The following is a 25,793-nucleotide window of genomic DNA, read 5'->3' as shown; positions in this document are numbered from 1 at the left end:
GCCAGCTTCTTGGCTTAGACACAGCACCTTCTCACTGGGTGCTCACCTAAGAAAGCTGCTTCTGGGGCCCTTCTCATGATGTAATAATCCCACCATCAGTGCCTTTCTTCATAACTTTATCACTAAATAACTAAACAAACTGTTCTGTTTTCAGTCCCATCACAGTTAGAATTCATGGTCCAATATATGAGTTCGGGAGGACACAAGCATTCATTCTGTGGTACCATGAAAGAGGAACCATCAGAATCGAATCTTGAGAGCACCCATCACCACTCCAGGCCCCAGGGGGAAGATGACCTTCAAAGAAGCCCTAATTATACTGAGAGCTTGATAGTAGCTTTTCTCTCAAAGAAATCAGTTTTTTTTTAAATTAAATATCTTCCCATGAAGAAAACTCCACACCCAGATGGCTTCACTGATTAATTCTCCCAAACAGTTAAAGAAGGAATAACACCAGCAAAACATAAAACTCCTCCAAAAAAGGAAAAGAAGCTCCCTTCCCAAATCATTTTACGAAGGTAACATATGCTTGATATCCAAAAGTAACAAAGCTATTATAAGAAAGGAAAATTACAGGCCTATTTCTTTATGAATATGGATGTAAATGTCCCAAGCAAAATATTAGCAAATGGAATCCAGCAATATATTAAAACAGCCGTGCATTCCTCTGGAAAGCTTGCATTTCTTGGCAATACTGGGGATGATAACGAAGTTTGGATTTCTTTCCCTGAGAATAAAAAGCTAATCTAATGCCTGAAACATCAATGCAAGTCACCACATTAAAGAAGTAAAAACTAAAAATCACTTGATTATCTTAAAAGGACTATATGACATTTGATTAAAAAATAAACAACTTCAAAACACTAAGTAAATTCAGGAAAGGCGGAGTCTTTCTCAACTGATATGAAGGGGCCAGAAGTGGAGAAAAGGCAGCCTCTCCAACAGATGGTTCTAGACAACCTGGATATCTACACATGAGAAATGATTCTGGATCCCTCTCACCTTGCACAAAAATCAACTCCAAATGAATCAGAGACCTGAATGTGAGATCTGAAATTCTGAAACTGTTAAAGAAAAAAGTGGAGAAAACATATGAGGATTAGGCATAGGCTAACACTTCCTGAATATGACTCCAGCTGCTTCGAAAAGAATGCCAAGGATCTACACATGAGGCTTCATGAAATCAAAAAGCTTCCATACAGCAAGAAGAAATTGTTAACTGAATGAAGGAACAGCCCGCAGAATGGGTAAAAACCTTTGCTAGCTGCACATCTGAGAAGATTAATACCGAACATACACACACTCAAAAATCAAAGAAGAAGTCAAACACCCCAATCAATAAAGAGGCCAATGAAATGAACAACTCCCAAAAGATAAAATGCAAATGGCCAACAAACAAATGAAAAAACATTCACCTCTGGGCTGGCTACTTTTATGTCAACTTGACACAAGATAGAGTCATTTTGGAAGAGACGCTCAATTAAGAAATGTCCCCACCAGGCCTACAGGCAAGCCTCTAGTGCATGTTCTCAACTGATGATTAATCAGGGAGGGCCCAGGCCATTGTGGATAGTGCCATCCCTGGGCTGGTGCCCTTGCTGCTATAAGAAAGCAAGCTGAGCAAGCCATGAAGAGCAAGTCAGTAAGCAGCACCCCTCCATGGCTTCTGCATCAGATCCTGCCCAGGTTCCTTCCTTGTTTGAGTTCCTACCCTGACATCCTTCAGTGATGTGGAACTATAAGCTGAAGTAAATCTTTTTCTATTCAAGTTGCTTTTGGTCATGGTGTTTTCTCACAACGATAGAAACCCTAACTAAGGCAACCTCATTAGCCATCAGAGACATGCCAATCAAACCAACCCTGGGATTCCATCTCACCTCACTGAGAATGTCAGTCATTACGAAAAACAGTAGCGACTGCTGAGGAGGACATGGACAGAAGAGAAACCTTAGACACTGCTGGGGCGAAGAAAATGAGTTAAGCCACAGTGGAAGTCAGTATGGAGGTTCCTCAAAGGGGCAAAAACAGATCTACCATTTGGCCTGCCTGTACCTCTGTAGGGTATTTCCCAGGAGACTCTAAGTCTCATATCAAAGAGATACTTGACTATCAATGTATATGGAAACATTTTTATTGCAGTAAGTTATGTAAGCAACAACAGGGATTAGATAAGGAAAATGTACACAACGGAGATTTTCGACTGTAAGACAAAGTTAGGTCATTTGGAGGAAAACAACTGCAATTGGAGAGGTCATGTGAAGTGAATTAATCCGGTTTCAGAAAGACAAATATCACATGTGTTTCATCATCTGTGGTTCTTGGATATTCTATACATAAAATCATATATCTATAGAAAACATTCAAGTACAAGTGAAACTGCCTAACGGAAGAAAGGAGACTAATGGGATGGGGGAGGGGGGAGAGGGAGGGGAGGATGGGATGGGAGAGAATGCTCATTGAATGGCATCTACTTGTATGAAAATTTGCATCAAAAGAACATCCATGAAAAAATTAATGTGAACACTACACTTAAAATATTGAAAGGTTTCCCTCTGAAATTGACAATGAGGCAAGAATGCCCAGGTTATCTCTTTCATTCAAAAATGTGTCGTGTCCCTAACTAAAACAAGAAGCTAGGAAAATGCAATAAATATACATAGCAAAGATAGGCTATTTTGTAAAATACTATAAAATAATGTTAAGAGAAATAATTTTAAATATTACCAGAGGTATAGACCATATTCATTATTAGAAGAACCAATAATGTAATATTGTCCATTTGCTTAACTTGATCTCCAGATCTGATTTAATACTAGAGTATCAGCAGGACTGTGGAAATTATGAGGCTTCTTATAAAATTTAAGTGAAAATTAGAAGAATCAAGACTAGGTAAGAAAACAAGATTGAAATGAAGTAGCTCTACTGGCTACCAATTCTCTGGTATGGCAGAGACAGAGCACAGCAACTGAATGGAACAGACCCAAGTGTGTGCAGCACCCAGGGGAAAGGGCGGTGCTGGGAGGCCCAGCTGTGCATAAGCAGTGTTGTGCTGCCTGGATACAATGGGAGAAAACGCAACGTGGCCAACCCTTCAGACCAAACCAAAAGCCAGTTCCAGGTGGTTCACAGACGTAATCTGAGTGATGAAACAGTGAAGCTTCTAGACGATAAATCCAGCCAGCGGCCCAAGGGACAGCCACATTGACAACAGTTCTGCAGCATATTGTACTGACTCGTTTCTTGGTCACACTAGCCACTTGAATGCTAAGCTTGAAAAGTGACATCATAAGAAAGTGGTCAGATTATGGAGCAGCCCCAGCTCTTAACAGTGCTGACAGGTGTGTCTAGAACAGTTTGAGACAAAATTGGTCACGTATGTGCGTACTCTGTGCATACAAATACACATTAAAATATGTTCGCATTGAGTGATCATGGCTAAAACCTGGAGCAAGGAGGCCCACGTGCCCACTACTAGGAGTAAGGTAATGGAGAGAGAGACTGGTTGGTAGTGGGTATTACTTTAAAAGTGCTCTGGTTTTTTACTGGAAGGTAGCTACACAGGAAGAATCGCTACATAATTAACAGTCTATATAGTCTGGGTCTGTGTGCTTTTCAGAATGGATATCATACTTCAATGAGAAAACATCAGAAAAAAGAACTTTTGTTTGTGGTTGGAGGGAACTGGGGATGCATAGGTAGAAAGTGTGGCTAATGATACACTGTATTCATGGTGTGGTGAGATGGATCAGTGGGTGAAGGCACCACCAAGACTGACCACGTGAGCTCAATCCACGGAACTCATTGTGAAAGAGAGCACTGACTCCCACAAGCTGTCCTCTGACCCAAGTGCACACCGCTGCACACCGCTGCACCTGCAGTCTCTCTGTCTCTCTCCATTTGATGCAGACCTTCTGGCTCAAGCCCCACTCTCCCCTTGGGTGACTTTACACGCACGTGGATGATTCATCCAACACCACAGCCTCTCTCTAACTCCCTCGGCAGCATGGCACCCCAGCAGCCACAGTCTGTTGTTTATCAGCACCTAAAGTCTCTCTCCTCAGATGTATTCTCAGAACAAATTACCCTCTTTTGAAATCTCTTCTGAATTATTCTCAACATTTCAGTCCTTGCCCTCCTGGTCACATTTCTGTGCGGTCGCCTCCTCTGGTCCCTTGAAATGTGGGTTGCTGACTGTCCCTTCAGCCACCTTCCTCCCACACTCCTGTCTCCTTCGCCAACTACTGCCTCTGCGTCGTAATACTGACAAGTCCCAGTCTGGACGACGGCCTGCTCTGCCCTTGAATCCAGGCTGCTGAGCACTACTTCACACAATCGCTTAGCCCGTGCTACCTCCCAGGGGTGCTCCACATCTCCTGCATAGCCTGCTAACTTCTCCAGTCCCTTCCCCTTCTCTCCTAGGAAGGAAGTCAAGCTACTTTTGTTCTAAAACCCTGAATCCTTCTCGGACTGTAGATGAAGATGGCTTCCTTTCCATTTACAGAGAAAAAAGACAAACCTTTCAATATCATTTCTTGTCCCACTAAACGCATCTGATCATAACACATATTTTGTTCTTTTCTACAAAGGAAGAGTCACCCTTTCTGTCTCCACTAGACCATCTCGTCTAGGGCTTTGCTCTTCCAATTCTACCCCTCCTTTATCCTCACTCTCTGCTGGCTTTTTCCTATCAGTTTTTAAACAGCCTCCAGTTTCTACTGGGAAAACCAACCAACAATGATGAAGAAGACATCTTTCTTTCCTGCTCCATGGCCCTCTCTAAGAATCACCCCACCTCCCTCTCAGGATTCATAGAAAGATTACTCGTACTGTGTTTGCGTCCTCACCTCCCACACCAATCAACAAGTCATGAAAATGTGCTTCTTCACTGCAAGAACATAAATGGCTCTGGTGTTGCTAACTGGATGGGTACAGTTTAGTTTTTTCTTACTTGGATCCTCTGAAGATGAAGCCCACTCAACCCTGAGGTCCTCGACACCAGAACTTTCCAACATTTTCCCCACACTGCTTACACTAGCCTTCCTTAGTGCTTTACAGAGGTAATCTACTTTTCTATGTGACGTGTGCTTTAGAGTTACCTTTTAGGCTGTCACTTTCCATTTTACACATGCCTGGGTGACATCATCTATTCCTGTGGCTTCATTACAACTTATCGTTGATAATGTAAAACTCCACATTTCTATTCCTGAACTGTCTCATGAGGTTTCAATGCATGGCTCTTATCCAAGACACCTTGCATGTTCTCTAAGCTTAGCATCCTTATCCTGGCTCTTGCCTGTTAATCAAGTTATACATCAGCCAGTTTCCTCAGCACTATCAGCTCCACCTCAGTGCTATACAGTAAGTACCTCCATGATTTATCTCCATAAGCCTCTAACCCATCTGCACCATTTTCATACTTTGCTTGGGTTACTTGTCCCTCTTAACTGGTCTCCCTGCTCCAATTCTCCTCCACCCAATCTTGTCCCCACCATAGCCAGACTAAGCTGAAGTTGTTTGTTTACACATTTACTTTTCATTAAATTTAGGAGTTAAGAGAACAGAAACCCTGCCTGTGTTGCCAACCTCGCAACTACTATAGTACCTGGTAATCAGTAAAGAAGTATTTATCAAAGGGATAGACAAACTGACATTCTTATCTTTATCTGATTTGAAAGTGATACGGAAATAGTCCTAAGGACATCATGTGGGCACCATGATGTTTATGCTGAATTGGTACCCCAGAGTTTAGTTCAGCTCTGGTCCATGTCTGCTGAGTCAACAAGAAGCAAAACTCAGACCTGAAACAGCGAGGCACTCCGCACTCCCCAGTGGGAACAAGGGAAGCATCCGAGGGAGGAGGCAGTGGGACTTCTCACACACAGGGGACAACTCATCTGCCAGTTTACAACTGTCCCACCATTTGACCAGGGTGTCCTCTCTCTTCTCAAGCTCTCTGTCTTCTATCACACTAGATTATTTCTTGTTATGTCTGCCACTGCAGTATCAGCTCACTAAGAGCAGTAATTTCATTCTGTTCTGTTATTGAACCTCTAACAGTGTTCAATGAACATTATTGAATTAAAGTGATTGTTTACCTTGTGTAATATTTAAGATAATACATTAGCTAGATCATTTCATCTCCATTTTAGATATGAAAAAAGAGGCCATGAGCTGGGGGGTGGGGGGTGGGGGGTGTTGGTGGCGGTGGCAGTGGCGGCGGCGGCGGTGGCACACACCTTTAATCCCAGCACTCGGGAGGCAGAGCCAGGTGGATCTCTGTGAGTTCAAGGTCAGCCTGGTCTACGGGACAAAAAAAAAAAAAAAAAAAAAAGAACCAACCAAACAACAACAACAACAAAAAGAGGCCATGAAAGTTTTATCATTTCCTTAAGATGTAGTTGAAGTTATAGAAGGAAATCAAAGATGATCCTATCAAAAACCCATAAATAACATGTAAGAAAATTTGAAATGTATCAATATCAAAATAAAAATAAACACATTAAATCTCTGGCTCAGAGAAAAAAAAACCACAGACTGAAATTAGTATGAAGAGGCGTGTGCATGCGTGCACTCAAATATGTGTGAGAGATAAGCAAGTGAGATGATGTAAGCCTGCTACAGTCTACCTCTCTCATTATTTAAAACAAAACAAGAAAAGAAATCCACATGATCATATCATTAGTGCAAAAAAGGCCTTTGACAAAATCTGACACCACTTCATGATAAAAGTCCTGGAGACACTAGGGATACAAGGTACATACCTAAATATAATATAAACAAGCCAAGAGCCAATATCAAATTAAATGGAGAGATACTTAAAGAAATTCCACTAAAATCAGGAATAAGACAAGGCTGTCCACTCTTTCCATACCTATTCAATATAGTACTTGAAGTTCTAGCTAAAGCAATAAGACAACTGAATCAATGAGATATATATTGGAAAGAGTCAAAGTATTGTTATTTGCAGATAATATGATAGGATACACAAGTGACCCTAAAAATTTCACTGTGAAACTCCTACAGCTGACAGATGTTTTCAGTGGAGTGGCTGGATACAAGATTAACTAAACAACAACAACAAAAAATCAGTAGCCCTCCTATATAGAAATGACAAACGGACTGAAACAGAAATCAAGGAAACAACACCTTTTACAACAGTTTCAAATAATATAAAATATGTTGAGGTAACTCTAGCCAAGCAAGTGAAAGACCTGTATTATAAAACCTTCAAGTCTTTGAAGAAAGAAACTGAAGAAGATATCAGAATATAGAAGGATCCCCATGCTCATGGATTGGTAGAATTAATATAGTAAAAATGGCCATCCTACCAAAAGCAATCTACAGATTCAATGCAATCCCCATCAATTCCAACACAATTCTTTACAGACCTAGAAAGGACAAGTCTCAACTTCATATGGAAAAACAAAAAAAACCTAGGATAGCTAAAACAACCCTGAACAAAAAAAGAACTGTTGGAAGTATCACCATTCTTGATTTTACACTACAGAGCTATGGCAATAAAAACTGCATGGCATATGTATTGGCATAAAAACAGACACATGGATCAATGGAGTCAAATTGAAAACCAAGACATAAATCCAATCACTTATGGACACCTGATCTTTGATACAGAAGCCAGAAATACACAGTAGAAATAAGACAGCATCTTCAACAAATGCTATTGGTCTACCCGGACATATCTGTGTAGAACAATGCAAATAGATTCAGGTTTATCATCCTGCACAAAACTCAAGTCCAAGTGGATCAAAGACCTCAAGATAAAACCAGATAGGCTGAACCTGATAAAAGAGAAAGTGGGGAATAGCCTTGAATGCATTAGTACAGGAGACAGCTTCCTGAACTGAACACCCATAGTGCAGGCACTAAGATCCACAATTAATAAATGGGACCTCATGAAACTGAAAAGCTTCTGTAAGGCAAAGGACACTGTCAAAAGGACAAAGCAGCAGCCTAAAGAATGGGAAAAGATTTTTACCAACTCCACATCCAATAGAGGACTAATATCCAAAATATACAAAGAACTTGGGAAACTAGATATCAAAAAAAAAAAAAAAAAACCAACCCAAATAATTCAATTAAAAAGGGATCTAAAGTTGGGCAGTGGTGACGTATACCTTTAATCCCAGCACTTGGTACGACCAGGGCTACACAAAGAAACCTTGTCTTGGGTGCAGGAGAAGGGGGAAAAATCTAAATAGAGAATTCTCAACAGAGGAAACCAAAATGGCTGAGATATACTTAGAGAAATGTTCAACATCCTTAGCCATCATGGAAATGCAAATCAAAACTACTTTGAGAGCCCATCTTTTTTTTTTTTTGGTTTTTCGAGACAGGGTTTCTCTGTGTAGCTTTGCGCCTCTCCTGGAACTCACTTGGTAGCCCAGGCTGGCCTCGAACTCACAGAGATCCGCCTGCTTCTGCCTCCCAAGTGCTGGGATTAAAGGCATGCGCCACCACCGCCTGGCTCGAGAGCCCATCTTATACCTGTCAAAATGGCTAAGATCAATAATACAAATGGCAACTCATGCTGGTGAGGATATGGAGCAAGGGGAACACTCCTCCATTTCTAGTGGGAGTGTCAACTTGTATAGCCACTACGGAAATCAATATGGCAGCTCCTCAGAAAGTTGGGAATCTATCTACCTCAAGACTCAGCTTTACTACTCTTGGACATATACCCAAAGGATGCTCCATCCTACCACAAGGACACTTGCTCAACCATTTCTCAACCATTTTTTTTAATTGTATCTTTTTACTCATAATAGCCAGAAACTGAAAACAACCTAGATGCCCCTCAACTGAAGAATGGATAAAGAAAATGTGGTACATTTACACAATGGAGTATTACTCGGCTGTTTAAAAAAATGAGATCATGAAATCTATAGTCAAATGGATGGAACTAAAAAAAAAAAATCATCCTGAATGAGGTAACACAGACCCAGAAAGACAAATATGATATGTATTCACTTATAAGTGGATATCAGCCATTAAATAAATGATAACCAAGCTACAATCCATAGACCCAGAGAGGTTAGGTAAAGAGGTGGGGTCTAGGGGTGGCACATGGATCCCCTTGGAAGGGGAAAAAGAATAGATTTTATAGGTAGACTGGGGTGGGTGAGATGGGAGCAGGAGTGATCAGGTAGAGTGGGGAAATGGAGAGAGTATGGGAGAGACAGCTCGAATTTGGGGACATTGGGGGGAGCGTTGGGTGAAAATCTAGTGCAGTGGAAACTTCCTAGAATCTATGAAAGTGATACTAGTGAGGACTCCTAGTAATGAGTGATATAGAGTCTCAACAGGCCATCTCTTGTAGCCAGGCAAGGCTTCCAGAGACATAACTGGGCTGCATTCATTTGAGTTGTTGGTCAAAGGGGTCCCATGGAAATCCAGAAGCAACCCAGGCTGATACTAAGGGTTGTTCCCTGAAAAATGACAGTGGGGCCCTATTGCTGAGGACAACATCCACACAACTCATTGAACATGAGAAGGAGAGCTGGTGTGTACATGGAGCCTTCACCCCAAGTTCTAATCTCTTTGTTACAGAAAGGTACTCTGCAGGCTACCAAAAGAGAAATGTGGACACCAACAGAGCCACAAAACCTTTGTCCTACAATCTGTCCTATCTGCAAAATATGCTAGGGTAATGGTGGCATAGAAATCATAGAAGTATCCAAGCAATGTCTGATTTGATTTAAGGCCCACTCCAAAAGATAGATCCCATATAGGACACTGTTTAGGTAACAAAGAACCAGAGACTAGATAGCCCAAAGACCTAGGGTAAAACCAAACACGACCACTCAAAAAAAAAAAAAAATCAGTAAAATGCTGTGGGATGGTCTGTATGTCAAATGTGTTGCTGATTGGTCAATAAATAAATCACTGATTGGCCAGTGGCCAGGCAGGAAGTATAGGCGGGACTAACAGAGAGGAGAATTGAGAGAACAGGAAGCTGGGTGAAGGAGACACTGCCAGCCGCCACCATGACAAGCCGCATGTGAAGATGCCGGTAAGCCACGAGCCATGTGGCAAGGTATAGATTTATGGAAATGGATTAATTTAAGCTGTAAGAACAGTTAGCAAGAAGCCTGCCACGGCCATACAGTTTGTAACCAATATAAGTCTCTGTGCTTACTTGGTTGGGTCTGAGCAGCTGTGGGACTGGCGGGTGACAAAGATTTGTCCTGACTGTGGGCAAGGCAGGAAAACTCAAGCTACAGTAAAATGATTCCTAATGAAAAAAAAAAAAAAAAAAACAAACAGGTAGCTAAAGGAGGCCTCTGAGAGGTAACCCCAGTAACAGATTGGGGCAAGTAGCTGATATCCAGGGAAGGCGGTTACTTCCAAGCCGACATCTGCCCCTGGCAGTGCGTTCTTTTGCTTTCCCTGTATTACCTCGGGCTTTGACCCAATGCTGGAACCATGGAACAATATGGAGCACAGACAAAGAAAACATGGGCAAAGCCTGCTTCTAACTATCCAGCTGGGAAAGGCGGTCTCTGTGAACTGAAGTGGGTGGAAAAGACATGTAGACTGCATGAGACCTGTTTGTCTCCTCAATGTATTTACTTTTATATGTGCCCAGTGGTTGGATGGCTGGACCACGTCACAGTTCTATTTTTAACTTTTTGAGGAACCATCATGCATTTTTCTATGACTTCACTAAAACCCCCTGACAATGTATAAGTTTTCATTTTCTCCACATCCTCAGCATCAATTATAGTCTTTGCTCTCTTCTTTTTTCCTTTGTAACTTTAGTGGATTTATTAATGTTCACTGAATCTATTTAATGCAGCCTGGATAGACATTCTCATAGCAGTCACAGTGTTGGTGGAAGAAGAAAAGTACTGATCTCACCCACACTGGAGTCTAGAATCACTGCTCCCATAGAAGCTGAGAGTGAACAGTGGCCACTACAGTGGATGGACAGATAAAGGGAAGTTTACCAGCGGGTATTGATACAGTGAGTTAGGTATGAGAATTTCTGGTGTCCTATTATGAAGAAAGACGACTAAAGGAATAATAAAACATTGTGCATTTGAAAAAGCAAAAAGAAAAGATTGACTTTTCACCATAAAGTTATGATAAATGTAACTGAGCAAATACAGGTTTAACCTGAATTATACATTACCTAATATGTACATGCATCAGATTACTACATTGCACTCTGCTATATGTACATTCTATAGTTTATATGTTAAACTAAATTTAAGTTAAACAGCCTTATTAGGATTAGCAGTTGATGTTGAGGAGCTGATTCTACCATTAACACAGAATGACAAAAGAACTAGCCAAGGAACAGCAGATACTATCTGAAAATGAGAAGCAAAGCCTGACAATCCTTAGTCTAATAGTGAAATTCAACACACAGCCAAACGATCAAGACAGTCAGTCCAGTCTTGGTTAAAGGCTTAGCAGAATTCATCAGTTCAACAGAAAAGAGAATCTCAATATAGGCCTAAATATAATCAGCTGAGTGTTACCAAAGGTTTGAAGGCCACTTAGGAAAGAAAGCATAGTCTTTGCAATGAATGATGCTGAGCCACTGAAAATTCACATGCAAAAATATCAAGTGAAATAAATTAACATATTCTCCATAAAATGAACTCCCAAGTAAATTAAATTTTTGGCTAGTAAAAAGCACTATTTAGAGAATAAAAATAAGTCACATACTGGAAGAAAGTATACAGGCCATCATATATGTGAGAAAGACTTTTATAGAGATATACAAATACTTTTTAGACCCTGTAATAAGAATATTAAGAGATCCAGCACAGAAGAGGGAAAGAAATTTGAAAAGCTGTTTTACCAGTGAAAACAAAGACAACCAAACATCATATGGAAAGGCATTCCCTATCAGTCATTAGGTAAATGCAAACTAAAAGCACATAGTCTTAACTGCTACATACCTACTGCTGTGCCCAGGTTAACAAGTGAGCTGACAATGTAAGGGCTTGCTGAGGGCGGAGTGTAGTGCGACACTCACAACCTAGTGGTGAGCACAAGAGGTCAGATATTTGGGGAATATTCTTGTGTTTTCTCACAAACACTCACTATCTCAATCCTATGTATTTACCCAAGAAAAATGAAAGCTAACATAAGCGAAAACTCTGTCACACAATGTTTACTATTGTTTTCTTTACTAGTCATTGTTTGAGACAGAATCTCACTGTGCAGCCCTGGCTACCCTGGAACTCACTATGTAGATCAGACTAGCCTTGAACTCATAGGGACTCACCTGCCTCTGTCTCCCAAGTGCTGGGATTAAAAGTGTGTGCCACCACACCAGGTCTCAGCCTAGGCTGAAACTCCAAATCATCATGCCTCAGTTTCCTTTCCCAGGTACTATGATTATGGGCATACGTCATCATCTGCTTTAATCATTTCATTTTTAACAAATGAAACATTTTTAAAAGAGCAAAGTCTGGCATTGGCTCTAAGATCCAATAGCTAACTATTGAGTAAACAAAATATTGTTCTGCTTTATAAAATGGTGTACAATAAAATATTATGAACCACTGATGAACACAGCAACACAGTGAATTTCCAATGCAGTGTGCTCACTGGAAAAAGACAGACTCAAAAGCCTGCATGCTATATAAATCCACAGATGACATTTTGGAAAAGGAAAAACAAAAATTTAGAGAACAGAGGCTGAGCTGGAAAAAAAAAAAAGGAAAAAAGGTTAGTGAAAACCAACTGTACTCTTGGGCAGAGGAGTGACAGAATTCTGTATCTTGGTTTTCCTGAGTTATAAAGTTCTATGTTTTTTTTAAATGTACAGAAATATACACCATAAGGTAAAAATGACTATGTACAATTTTAAAATAATGTTCTATTTAACAGAGACAGTTTAGTAGTTTAAAAGGCAGTTTATCAGACAAATACAATCGAAAGCAAGTTGGTCTAACTAAATTATTATCAGGTCAAATAATTTTAGGAGATTTCTCCCCAGACCTGAGCTCATAGGCAGAGACTAGCCCTTCATTCCACCTCTTTATTGATTCAATATCTGTGCTTTTCCATATATCTAAACACTCACATTCTAGTTATCAAGACAGGCTTTTTTTTTTTTAAGAAAAAACTGAGAAATCACTCACAAACACATAAATTTTACCATGAAATATCTTTTATGGTTTGACAAAAATGTACCAAGAATTAGTAAAGATTAATCCAAGAAAATGTTCACTTAACACAGGAAACTGTTTTGTGGAACTTAAATATTCCTACCTTTGTGTTCTTTAACAATGAGAAAAGTTACCCCCCAGAGAGTGAAAACATTTCTGAAAAACAAAAGAGCTGCTGGGGGTCTCACTATCCCAGGTTTCAAGATGTACTACAGAGCTATAGTAATAAAAAGTGTGGGACTGCCATCAAAACAGGTATGTTCATCAACAGAATTGAAATTGGAGACCCGGACGTAATTCCACACACCTACAGACACCTGTTGAGGAGAGGATCTCTTAAGGAAGGAGAAATAGAACATATTGTTATGGAGAGACAATGGAAACCAGAATAGGAAGATTAAAGGAGGGAAGAAAAGGGTAAAGGAGGGATCTAGGGAGGGATAAGCAAACACTAAAGGCCACTTGGAAACCGCTTCTTAAAATATATACATATCTAAAAGGAATCTAAACGGAGTCACCAAATAATTGGAGACTCAGTTCCACAACTAGACATCTTATGGCACCAAATAAAACCTTCAGTGGCAGGAAGGGGTTACATCTTGTTGAGTCGTTGGCCAAAGAGGCCCCATGGAAACTCCCAAATATCACAGACTACTGCCAGAGCTGTTGGTTGCTTACCATAACCTGACAGTAAGGCCCAGCTGATGAAGACAACACTTATTTATGCCATCAAACATGGAGAAGTCCTGCCGGTGCCTAACTGGAACCTTTGCCCTTACTGACTATGGTACAGGAAAGTATTCTTCCCACTGCCAGAGGAGAAAGGGAATCATCAACATTACCCAGACAGAAATCCCGTGGCCTGTAACAGAAACCTGCATGCAAGATATACTGCTGCCACAGCGGCACAAATGTGATGGGATGACTGATCACTTTTTGATGGGATTGAAGGCCCACTCCATGAGATGGAACCCATATACGACACTACTAAAACGGCCAAGAACCTGAGAGTAGGTGGATCAGGGGCTAGGGGAAAACCTACTACTGCTATCCTGCTAAATAAACAAAGCAGTAAAGTATCCCCTAATGGCATACTGCTATACCCAGAGATCAGGGCTTCAAAGAAGCTTCTTCTTGCAGTAGATAGAAATTAATAGAGACACACAACAGGACAATGGGAAGAGAGTAAGAGCCCTAAACACTGTGTCTTCATCCAACCCCTCCCCGCAAAGCTCAAGGATCTATGTAGAAGGGGAGGTAGAAAGACTGTAAGAGCCAGGGGCAATCAATGGCTCCAAGGTAACAGTGTCTTCCAGACACAACAGGACTGATTCACAGATGAACTCACATGGGCTCTGACAGCATAAGACCTGCACAGTTCAAGTCAGACTTGGTCCCAACACTGAGAGGGGGAGATGGACAAGGGGGTCCACCCTTAGTCAACTGACACTTTCTGGGAAAGAGAAAAATCAGTTTTCACCAATGGGGTGTGACTGGGTATATCATCCACTCATCAGGGCGGACCTCATGTCCATGTATAGATGGCCAACACAAATGACCTCCATGTTTTGTTCTGATTATTTAACAGACTAATTTGTGTGCCCAGGGCAAAACTAAGACTAGCTAGCAGGAGCAGAGAATTGTGATTCTTAATTTATTTCTCAGATTATTTACTCTTTCATATACTGTCTGAGACATCAAAAATAAGACATGTTTAATGATATAATCTTATATAGAGAAAATCAAGTAAAATCTATATAAATTCTATTATAGCTAACAAGTTCAGCAAAATTTGTGAAGTGCACGAACAATTCACAAATCAACTATATTTATATGCACAATAATAAAGAACGAAATATAAAAGACATTCCATGTTCCTGGACCAGAATATTCAATACTGGTAAGATGGCGCTATTTCCAAACTGATCTACAAAACCCCAATCTTAATTCCAACTATTTTTTCTGGGCAGGAATTGAGAGGCTGGCCCCAAAATTAGCACTGAAATGAAGGGAATACAAGTGTCTCCAGAAAGAACAATTCCTATTCCAAATCAAGACTATCAGGCCCGATTGCTATAAGGTCACAGTCGTCAAGACTGGAGCCAGGTGTGATGGTAAATACCTGTCACCTCAGCACTGGGAAGGTAAAGGAAATCGGATCAGTTGAAGGTCACCCTCAGCTATATAGCAAGTTTGAGCAGACGTACATAAGACTCTGTCTCAAAAAACAAACAAACAAAAAGCAAAAACCAGCAACTGTGATGCTCTTGTAAGACTGTCTCCACACACCAGTGGGACAGAAATAAACATGCATGTATGTACTCAACTGAACTTTAGCAGTACCATTGAAATGGGAAAAGAGTTCAGCAAAGAGCAGGTCTGAGGCTCTGAGACATCTATGTGCAGAAAATGAACCTGACCTCTTTGTGAAACCACATATAATGATATGTGAAAACAGGACAAAGGCCTCAATTCAAAAGTTCAAACCTTATAATTGTTGAGGACTATAGGGTTTAAGCTTTGTGTCTTTACAGTAACAGGAGTTTTGTAGATGGGAACCTAAGGCATGAGAAACCAAAGGAAAGAAATATAGAATATAATTTCTCATTGTTAATATTTTGAGCCAAATGATAGTAAAAAAAACAGTGCAAAGAAGAGGGGAAATTTTGAAAATTATGTATCTTATAAGGATCTAGATAATCTGACAGGATAGAAGAGAGACACATGAAAATATACTCAATACTATTAGACATTCATTAGGTAAATGTAATCCCAAACTACAGTTAGCTATGACTGCATATCCAACAGAATATTAACAACTAAAAGATAATGACAACTACTGGCAATGATGGGAAAAACTGGAATGCCTACACATTTCCGTTAGAAACAAACAAACAAAAAAAGGTAACTCTTATGTAAAAAGCAGTTTGTCAGCTAGTATTCAAAATTAAGTAGCGTTACCATGTAACATAGACATTCTATTGTTAGGTATCCACAAAATACACTTACGCAAAAATTTATGTGTTCATACTAGCATCCTCTGTAATAGCACAGAGAGAAAACAGCCAAATGTTCGTGAACCGATGAACACACGAAATGTGGCATAACAGAATGTATCCAGGCATCACAAGGAATGAAATGCTTATAAAGCTGTAGCTCAGATGAGCCGGATGAGACAAGCTACTGCAGAAGATAATCTAGTTTGTGGCTTCGTTTATGTAAGATCCCAGAACAGGCAAAGGGAAACTGGGACAGGCTAACCTGTGCTCTTGAAAGGAGGAGGGAGAGAATGAGGGGAGTGACTGCTCATACAGCTTCCTTTAAGGACGGTGAAAATGTCCTAGAATTGGTAATACACCCTTGTGAATAAACTAAAATCCACTGAATTATGCATTTTCAAATGGTAGCTTTTGTGGTATGCCAATTATATCTCAATGAAAAAGTCCTAACATGCCACAGGTTTTCCTCACTGGATTTCTTTTTAATACTCCACATGAGATTATGTCATACCTGCAATATGACAAGAAGTATTCGATTTATAATGAGTGTGATATGAAAGAAAGCAAACTAGGACTTGTAAAAAGTTATGACTCAACTTTGCTAAGTCAAAATCCAAAGGGAAATATTTAAATACTTAAGACACTGGGACTGTTGACCATTTAGCTTTTCCTGCTAGTGTAATAAAGGCACATATGATAAACTGAATAAAATATTTATAATGTGCAAAACAATTGCATTGTGCTGATTATTCCTTCTTATAAGACAGACTTTGGAAAACCAAAAATGATCATTTTACAGGACTCATTCAAACTGATTTTTTTTCTTAGCAGTTGTAATGAATTTGACTATGAAAAGACAGAAGTTGGAGATGAGGGGGGAAAGGACCCTCAGATGAGTGAGATTCATAAGCAACTGTCTGAGTAGAGGCTCAGCTGTTGTGACTCCCCTCTTGTGAAGGTTCCCATTAGCTGTGCATGAACAAATCTAAATTTGAAAAACCTGATATACAGTGCCAGGGTGTGAGGAATAGGCCACCTCAGTTTTGATTAATAAAGACCATTTGAATAAGGCTGTGGGGGAGATGGGAGATTAGAGGAAGTTACTTAGACTTGCATTCAATTTAACTGCGTTCATCAGCAAATGGTATAAAAAGTAGGCACAATATTTATGCTGCCCCATACTAGATGGACTTAGGGTATGTTAAGATACATCTGCATCTCAATGGGAAGTTACAGGGTTATCCACAGACTTAATGGCAACTGCTAAAAGCATGACTGAAGGAGAAGGTTGATGGAGACAGATTCTCACTGAGGTCTAGAGGGACTCCTTCTACCTGTTGAAGTCTTAGGACATTCCTCCTGTGATTTGTCAGCCCCATCCCATAATAAGCTAGTCAACTGTCAAATTGTTTAAAATTGTAGATCTTTCTTGCCACCGGGTGGTAGGGGTGCATGCCTTTAATACCAGAACTCAAGAAGCAGAGGCAGGCAGATCTCTTGAGTTCGAAGAGAGCCAAGTCTACAGAGTGATTTCCAGGACCAGCCAGAACTGTACATCTTTTCTAAAGAAGAAATTCTGATGTAAACAGATCAGATTTTTTGTAGGTTTGTTTTTGCGTTTTTTTTTTTTTTAATTTTGTTTTTGGATTAGATTGTAAAGCCCTTTACATTCACTCAGTAAGTATAGTAAGCACTCACATGCTAGCCTCTACTTCATATACAGTTAGTTAGTTAGTTAGTATTCTGTTGAAGGATACTTGAAGTTCGATAAGTCTATTCACCACTGCAATGTTATATGTACATAGAATGTAAATTGCTATGTGCAGTACATTTCATACTCGTAGCATTGATCATGTGCCAAGCATGAGTCTGAACATATGAAAAGCATTGTGGTACAACTACATCAGAGGAACCTGGTGGGGTAGTTCTTTGCATGGAAATAATTTCCTATTGTGCAGACACGAAACATAATGTGTTCTTAGATACAGTGTTAGTAAGTGGATGAACCCAAATATTTCTGACTTCAAGGTCAACTTCCTAACCCACTGAAGAATCTCCTCCTGGGACAAGCTATATATTATCAAAGCTCAGTTGAAAAATTAGAATCTATTTCATGTAGTTGAAGCCCTTATTGGGAGAAATGAGAAACCATGGTTAGTTCATTTTATAGGAACAATTTCCCGAGCCACACTGTAGAAGAAGACACTACAGGACTCATCATTTTTTCTCAAGTATGGAACTTGCTGCTCTGTGGCCTCTGGTGTTACTTGCTATCTATCAACTTACTATACCATGAATGGAGGACAATTTACTATAACCAGGGATGGAAGATGACTGTCTATCATCATGGATGGAGGATGGCTTACTATCCCTATGGATGGAGGATGGCTTTATATCACTATGGATAAAGGATGACTTTCTATCACCATGGATGGAGGATGACTTTCTATCACTATGGATAAAGGATGACTTTCTATCACCATGGATGGAGGATGGCTTTCTATCACTATGGTCAAGTTCCAATGATCTGAATATTCTTTGAGGTTTAGAGAACTTCTGATTTAGGGTTGCAAATTTTTGTATGTCAAAGAAAAGATTCCAAAGTTTTCATCAGATTCTCAAGGGAATTTGTGACTCCACACTGAATTAGACCCATTTTAGTATGCTGTCTTTAATATGATGCCAGCTTCAGAGCAAGATGGACATTGTGTGAGGCAGAAGACACAGTATTCTATACACAGGTGTCTGAGATCGCTTGCTTAGACTCTCAGCACATTATTTTTAGGGTCTCAGTATCTCTTTTTACTCAAAGGTATGGAGCCTATGAACAAAGAACTTAGAAGAACACCTGGCACTTGGAAAGTACTTCCTGAGTGGCAGCTGCTGTTACTAGAATACCTTTAGACAGGGAAATTCTACTTTTAGGAAGTTACATAATAGACACATACTTTCACATTTATTTCCAATTCCATGGAGCTTTTAGAAAAAGGAAGTACTGTGGAAGACAGTATCTGTCTTCAGGGTAATGGCCTGGTTCTGCATACAGAATAAATTATATGGTGCCAATTACAGCCAAGCATAAATGGCTCAAATATAGCTACACCATAGTCATGCTAGGAACATATTCTAAAGAGGCCAAAAGATTACTTCTAAAGTATTCAAAATAATCTTTGTTTGGGAAGGAGTACACTCACAATGAACTTGTCTTGATATAGTTTTCCTTGATCAAATATTCCATACCAACCTTATTATCTAGAGGAGGCAGCTGACCAATTCAATACACACAAAAGCCTTATACTTCAAGACTCTACTTATTCTATATTGCTTAGTGAAGAGCTTAAGAGCACCCTTGCAGTTCTGCTCATACATTCACACAAATCTAACAAAGTGTAAAATGCTGGCAGTTACTCCTGCAGGCTGCCCCTGGACAGAGAAAGAACACTTGGTTTTGGCAAGAATGATAATCGCACCCTTTAATGAGGCAATATGTCAACTTCTCTAGTATCTAAAACATAGATACTAGCCTACCACCTGAAAGAAAACTACATTTCAGCCCTTGATGGGCAGTATCACGGTTAGTCTGATTCTTAACTTTGTCCCCAAATCTGTTTGACACGAGACTGTAGTTCATTAAGAAGGATGGTTATGACCAGTGTCAGTGAGCATTAACTCACATGGGTGCTATAACATGCAGCTGTAGGCGGAATTTTGGAAATTGACACTGGAATGGTTAATGGAACCTTTAAAAGTAAATCTGCATTGACTTGGCAATTTCATTCTAAGAACATATCCAAAGAAATAATTGGAAATTTCATAAGTTATACATGTAAGAATATTCCCTCAGAAGCTGATAATAAAAACTGAAAAACATTCAATTTTCACACTACAAAATCTGTTAAAATAATTAAGAGATCAGCTTAGAATTCTGTACAGTCATTAAAATATATTTAAACATTGTGATGAAAAGTCAGTGATGCAAATTTTTTTATATCAGGGACATAATATGACTAATTTGTGTGTATATTTATAACACACAGACACACAGACATAGACACACACAGACACACACACATGCACCTCTTCCAGAAAGTATCTACTTTAAAGTTAACAGTGCTAACTGGGAATGTTTTGGGGTTATAAATAATTTAATTTTCTCCCTATAGTATCGCGTATTTTATAGAAAATTATACACACACACACACACACACACACACACACACACACACACACACATTCCGTTTAAAATCAGGCGAAGAATTGTTGCTCTTTGCTTTTCATCAATAAAAATGTAGGAAAATCAAAGTGCTTTTTTTAAATAGTCAGACAAAATAATGAAGTAAAATACACAGAATATGAGGAACAGAGGCAACCATGATTAACTATAAACATGTACCTATTCTACAATCATTCAAATTCAAAATATTTCCAGACCTTCAATGCACATCTGCAGGCTGAATCTGGACAGCGGGCTACTAGTGAGGGCCTTTACAGTATAAACCTGTACACCAGAGCACAGTGCTATAGCTCTGCTAGACAAAGGCTGAATAACATCCCCTCCCCATCTCCTGTAACAGGCTTAAGTGATGTTTGTAAAGGAGAATTCTGTTTAAATGGTGATCTACATAGGATTTAGTGCAAGAAAAAAATTAGACTCTTCAGACACATATGTCTCCTTCCTTCCATTTCAGAAGAAAGCAACATAGTAAATTGGCTTTCCTCCATATTTCCTGTTCTGGAAAGCATAGACACACTCCTAAGCCTGGGTTTTCTATGAAATCTGTCAGTTCTTATTCACTTGCTGTGTTGGTTATAGTATATGTATGCACTGTTACACTAGAGGGAGTAGATATACATATATGTATATTACTTGATATGCTTTTGAAAAGCAGATTGGCCAGAAGGAAATACACCTGGACAAAGACACTAAAAAAAATATCATCAGCATACTATAAGATAATGGTAATGACTTTCATAAATACTTGATATACTTCAGTGTTATCTTTCTCTGTTGGCTAATCTTTAGAATAATGCATAGACTATAAATATTAATATGGGGACTTAGCAGCTGACGTGGACAAGAACCAGAGATAGTGACTAGTGAGAAAAAGCTGAAGAGGGTGAAAGTGGAATAAAAACTAAAGTGAAAGAAAGGCATGATGGGATATGTGTGTACAGCAACTATCATGCAAAATACAACCAAATACAGGGTGTGACGTTGTAAACCAGGGTGTGAGGGCTGTAACAGGAGGATCAAGTTCAAGGCCGGTACACAGTGAGTTTGGAGCCAGCCTGGGCTACAGGAGACACTAGCTGGTACATAGTGAGTTTGGAGCCAGCCTGGGCTACAGGAGACACTAGCTGGTACATAGTGAGTTTGGAGCCAGCCTGGGCTACAGGAGACACTGTTTTAAAAAAGAAAGAGAAAACAAACCAGCATCTTTGTTGGGTAGCTTCCAGCCCTCACTGGGGATGAGAGACATCCAGTGTCAAGCCCCAGGAGAACCTGCATCCCTCCCCTCTTCCTCCTGTGACCTCCCTCCCTCTTGGCCCACCTCTAGACATCACTTACCACCTACCCGCCACTAACTTCCTTCTAAAATATGGGAAATGAGAATATAAATATTCCTCAAACTTGAAGTTTGGGAACTAAGGTGTTTATTAAAAATTAAAAATTGATGGTAGGTAATTACCAAAATGAAATGTGCTAGGATGAGTAATATTAAAATGAATTATTAAATATTTTAAATGGTATTTTATTTTTATATTTATAAGCTGATCCTTTTTTAGGAATAGAAATTCTAATGACATACTATTAAGTTCCTTAAATAAGGCCTTTGGATAAATTCAAGGCATGTGCTGAATCAAAAGTTTATGATAAAAAGCTACGAGTTATTCTGCTCAACCAGATACATGTGGAATATAGTATTAGTCAGCATCTTGTTCCGTTGCCCAGTAAAATCAACTTAAACATGTGAGCTAAAATGCATCAGTAGATCCAGGTTATTTATAAGGAACACACTCTTAAACTATGAATTTTCAACTCATTAGAATGGAACAAAGCAAAACACCAAGAGATTGTGTCAACAGGACCAAATTGAAAAAGGAATCTCTTTATTTAGATCAATTTGAACAGTAGTGGTGAGCGGTCAGAAACTTCAGAAATCCAAGCCAGATAGGAAAGCAGTGTCACCCCAGCACCTACGCGGCGCCGACTCCGGAGACAAACCTAAGGTATTTATGAAAGACCAACGAGGAAGAAGTTTCATATGCTGTCTCTGCTTTTCAAATGTGTGTGTGTGTGTGTGTGTGTGTGTGTGTGTGTGTGTGTGTGTACACCAGCAGAGCACGATGGAGCTAGAGTTACAGGTGGTTGTGAGTGGTTCAATGACTTTGGTGTGGGGAGCTGAACTTGGGTCCTCTGCAAGAGCAGCAGTGCTCTTAGCCAATGAGCCATTTCTCCGGTCTCCATATGCTCCTTTATGCAAGGCAAGCAAAGGGAACAAACCAAATTCATAAAGACTTTCTAAAAACATGGCAGTTTTCTACAAACAAGCCAAGCACAGTGGACCGTGACCGACAGTGGAGTTTTCTGGACTATGAAAGGGTGAATGTGGAAACTGAGGTGCTCTGATGATGTGCAGTATCCATGCCCGTCAGCATTCAGTAAATATTAAAAGTTACAATGAACATACAGATTGACACTCTAAAAACAGTTACTAGTGGAGTCAGGAGAAAAACAGCCCTGTCGTCATTAAGATGCCAAAGCCAGTGAAAACACAATGATGGGAACATATTTCACCCTCTTAAAACAAGAAAGTGACAGAATTACTGGGAACTGTTAAAATATTATGTCAACGCAAAAACCTCCTGAAAGAGACGCAGCACTGTGCCTTCATAAACTTGCTTACTGAATGACTTATTAGTACCCAGAATACCTACAAACTCGGGTACAACAAATTAGCAGTCAATTACAGAGAAAACTACCCCACGATATCAGCGGTCCTATTTAAACCCAACTCCACTGTGACAGAAGCCAGCCATGGAGTTGGCAGAGGTTCTGCAGAAGCGGCGGCAGCCCATAAAGCATCTTCATTTTTTGTCATTTAAGAATTAAGCCACTTCCAGTTCATGCAGCTCCTACCAGGTGCACTTAATTGATGTCATTACGATCCCTCAGGAAACACCCATGGAGACCTACAGCAACACGGCGAGGTTTTTGGTAAGCAGCTGTGTGCTTTAATTGATTTGTATTATTTAAAATAGGAAGAGTTAAAAGTCAGTTATCGGATGTTGTGTAAAAGAGATGCCTAAAGACTCTAGGGAGACGGAGTTCAGAGGCAGGCCAATCACGGGAGCTTCACTTGAGCACTTACAATCCTTACTAGAGGAAGCACAATTAAATCATCAGCTTATCAGCTGGCATTCTAAATCAGCAGGCAGCACATGAAGCCCCATGATTTAAGGCTTCTTAGCCAATGACTTCCTGCAGCACCAAGGGTCAAAGGAATCTCTCCACCAAAGGCACCTAAAGAATTGTTGAGTTTTACAGACACGCTTTTTTTTTTTAATCTTCGAGAAACTTTCTATGGTAAGAAAATGAAACTAACTGAAATTATCATAGTTTTGCATGTTTTAGGCAAGCCCAAGTTTTCAAGATGAAATCATGGTATGTGAGGTAAATGTGTGTTTTCCAGAGGCTCCTCATAGTCTACTTCCCATAGATACTCAAAATAACTCTTCTTTATTTTCACATGTAAGTGGGAGTGCATGTGTATGTACCCATGTTTGCACGAATGTGGACACACGTTTGCAAACATGCACGTGGAGGCTTGGGGTTGATGCTGGGACTCTCCTCAATTGCTCATCGTCTTGCTCAGTGACAGGTCCCTCAATCAAAACTAGAGCTTACCTGTATGACTAGTCTCATACAGAGCTTGAGTTCCGTCTCCATTTTCCCAGGCTAGAGTTACAGGTGAACGGCCACAACCAGTAGGTATTTCCACAGGTTCTGGGGATCTGCACTCTTGTCCTCCCGCTTGGGTAGCCAACACTGTAAGCAGAGCCACTTCCCCAGTCCCTTAACCTGGTTCTTGCACAGGACACACAATGCAAGGAAGAAAAACAATCAGTATTCACCTTTGTAGCTGTACTGGTCCAGCAGCATTCACTGACTTGGACTCATCCCCGTCAGGCACACAGAACCAGGAAACAAACTGCTTCCAAATTCTTGACTTCCAAATTTAAACCATGCAGTTCAGGTGTTAGAAATAATATATTTAAAAGGAGTACGATATAGGTTGAGTTTCATACAGAACTCTCCTGTTTACTGCTAAGAAGCAAAGCAGGGACTTGGAGAGAAAGCAATTTTGAAAAGGCCGTTATACAAAAGAGATTTGTGTGCCTGTGTGTTCATCACTCAGGAGTCTGAATACACACGTGTATAAAATGATACAATACAGTAGACGCCTTTGTGGTTTGGGAACGTGAAAATAGAAACGGTATTTCTTTAGCACATTAGCTTCAGAGTTGGGAGTCATATAAAGAAAACCACCTCCCACCTGGTATTCATGGGTTAGTAGCTTTAGGGAGAAATGACAGCAAGACGAAGCCTGGACACAGAGGACCAGGGACAGCCACAAAGGTTTCCACAGCCCTGTCATGTACTCCTTAGCGTAGGTACAGTGCCTGGGGACCATCTACCCTTTAGAGGCCCATGAAATGATTATATTACTTGTAAAAATAAAAGAAAAACAACTTTTAGGTGAAATTAAATATTTGGCTATATAGTATAAATATAGTCAGTTCTATTACAAGTTACAAAATTATAAATTTAGTATTTTTGTGTGAAAAAAGGAGCCTGATATGGTTTGGGTATGACTTTAGTGTGCACCCCAAAAGTTTACAAACTAGAAATTTGGCCCCCTAGGCAGTAGTTTTGAGGTAGCTGAGCCTAGCAGAAAGGTGGTTACATCATCGGGGGTTTTATTAGTTACTTTCTTTGTGGCTGTGAGGGGATAAGACTCCTAAGAGAAACAATTCAATGGAAGAAGCCCTTGTTTTGTCTCACAGTTTAGAGGGACTCTTCATCAAGGTGACAAGGGCATGATTCAAGGTGTTAGAGTACAGGGCTAGAACCCCTCCCATCTCAACAGGTAAGGAGCCAAGAGCACGGACTGCTAGTATTCATCTGGCTTTCTCCTTTTTCCATTTTCATTCAGTTTCATTCCATGGTTCACCAGCCCATGGGATGGTGCCACCCACCCTCAGGGCAGGTCTTCCCACCTTAGCTAAAACTCTTTGGGGAAGCCCCTAGGGACCACCAGAGGTGCATGTGGTGGTATTGTGTTCCCCAAAATATTGTGTACCTTAATAAACTTATCTGGGGTCAGAGAACAGACAGCCACTAGATACAGAGGCTAGAAAATGGTGGCACTCATATGCCTTTAATCCTAGCATTCCAGGGACAGAAATCCCTCTGGATCTCTGTGAGTTCAAGGCTGCATTGAAAACAGTCAGGCATGGTGACTCACGCCTTTAATCCCAGAAAGCATCCTTTAATCCCAGAAAGCATCCTTTAATCCCAGAAAGCAGCCTTTAATCCCCGGGAGTGGTGGTAGAAAGCAGAAAGGTTTATAAGGCATGAGGA

At 40.1% G+C, this 25,793-nt stretch overlaps 1 long non-coding RNA gene across 1 annotated transcript in view; it reads right to left on the bottom strand.

The window, feature by feature from the left end:
- LOC131921684 (uncharacterized) overlaps window positions 1-24,356 on the bottom strand; it is an 84,693-nt gene extending 60,337 nt beyond the window's left edge. Inside the window, exon 1 of the long non-coding RNA XR_009382062.1 lies at window positions 24,057-24,356. This is a non-coding gene — a long non-coding RNA (uncharacterized LOC131921684). The remainder of the gene's footprint in view (window positions 1-24,056) is intronic.
- Between the last annotated feature and the right edge of the window lie 1,437 nt (window positions 24,357-25,793).

The sequence above is a fragment of the Peromyscus eremicus genome, chromosome 11, assembly GCF_949786415.1.
Source record: "Peromyscus eremicus chromosome 11, PerEre_H2_v1, whole genome shotgun sequence".
Taxonomy (NCBI): domain Eukaryota; kingdom Metazoa; phylum Chordata; class Mammalia; order Rodentia; family Cricetidae; genus Peromyscus; species Peromyscus eremicus.
The sequence above is the reverse complement of the archived record's forward strand: the minus strand, read 5'-3'. Positions and strand labels throughout refer to the sequence as shown.